This window comes from Octopus bimaculoides, chromosome 28 (assembly GCF_001194135.2).
Source record: "Octopus bimaculoides isolate UCB-OBI-ISO-001 chromosome 28, ASM119413v2, whole genome shotgun sequence".
Lineage (NCBI taxonomy): Eukaryota > Metazoa > Mollusca > Cephalopoda > Octopoda > Octopodidae > Octopus > Octopus bimaculoides.
This window is the reverse complement of record NC_069008.1, coordinates 15,064,859-15,066,123: the sequence shown is the minus strand read 5'-3', so window position 1 is coordinate 15,066,123 and position 1,265 is coordinate 15,064,859. Positions and strand designations below refer to the sequence as shown.

Below are 1,265 nucleotides of genomic sequence, written 5' to 3'. Positions count from 1 at the left end.
ATACCTTTCAAACGGCATACATTACGATCATAACAAAATTTGTGGGTTCCGAAGTCCTCTCCCCACCCCTCGGAAAAGATTTTACCCACAAATTATAATCGTAACGTATGCCGTTTGAAAGGTATTAATATAAAATTTCATGTAAAAAAAAAAAACCCACCTTCATAAAAGTTATTAGGGAAAAAACACGAATCTTGTGAATTTTCCGAAATCCTCTCCGCATCCCCCATTGCTTTCCGCGCACTTTTATTTTCATATTCGTTTCCATTTTTTTTACACCCGATGCACTGTTTTTTTTTTTCGATTTCGTTTCCGAGTAATAATGTCAACATTGACCGACATCTCTCTTCCATAGCTAGAAGTGGCAGCCAAATCTCGCACAAATCATAGACACCTCTCTTCCATAGTTAGGAATAGCAACCCAATCCCGCACAAATCATAGACGGCATCATTCATTCATATAAGATAGAAGAAGCACAAAGAATCGAGACGTCAAATATCGAAAGCCTATAGAATTAGAAAGACTGAATATTTTCATTGTTTAATACTTACGGCAATGTTTTATAAAGGATAGAGTTGTTGCAAGCAAGTGAGGTAGGTGAACAATGTATTAGAAGAGTGTATTACAAAGTATTATAAATGTATTCATAAATTCAAGCAACGGACGTAAATAATTCGATGCCAAAATGGAAATAGAAGTGCGCATAGTGCGCGTGCGCGTGCGCATTTTTGAACTCGATGTTTTCAGCAGGAAACGTTTGTTACCTCCCTTAATGTTTCATGTCGGTCTTTACGTCGTCTGCATCTCATCATAACATCTCTGGGTTAAATATACGAGAAGACTTCTTTATCATGCGAATAAAGAGTACACATGTACACACGAATATATGTACAGAAACATTCATGCATAAATATATATTTACACACGCACACACACACACACACACACAGAGTATCCGCTTTCTCGTATTCGCGCAAAGCTATTGCTAGAAAAAAAAAATCATTGATATGAGTCATTGATAATGCTATGTGAGTCCCTTATATGACTCTTGAGCCTTGCCACAGATTAGCACATTGCCAGTTGGGCTGGCTGACAAAAGAAACCGGTGTCACAGTATGAAGTCTTTTCATACATACATATGTACACATGTATGTATGCAGATGTAAGTGTCTACGTATATATATATATATATATGTGTGTGTGTATATATACCGGAGTAAGCACATAAATGTGAAACAAGGTGGAAAAAAGGGTCCTCAAATAC

The 1,265-nt window shown here is 36.8% G+C and overlaps 2 protein-coding genes across 2 annotated transcripts in view; one reads left to right on the top strand and one right to left on the bottom strand.

The window, feature by feature from the left end:
• The window catches only part of LOC128251171 (zinc finger protein 271-like), a 4,420-nt gene extending 3,726 nt beyond the window's left edge, over positions 1–694 (bottom strand). Inside the window, exon 1 of the mRNA XM_052977687.1 lies at positions 553–694. The gene's annotated coding sequence lies outside the window, so the exon portion shown is untranslated. The remainder of the gene's footprint in view (positions 1–552) is intronic.
• Positions 1–1,265, top strand: part of LOC106873071 (zinc finger protein 271) — a 31,493-nt gene that overhangs the window by 11,596 nt on the left and 18,632 nt on the right. The window lies entirely within an intron of this gene.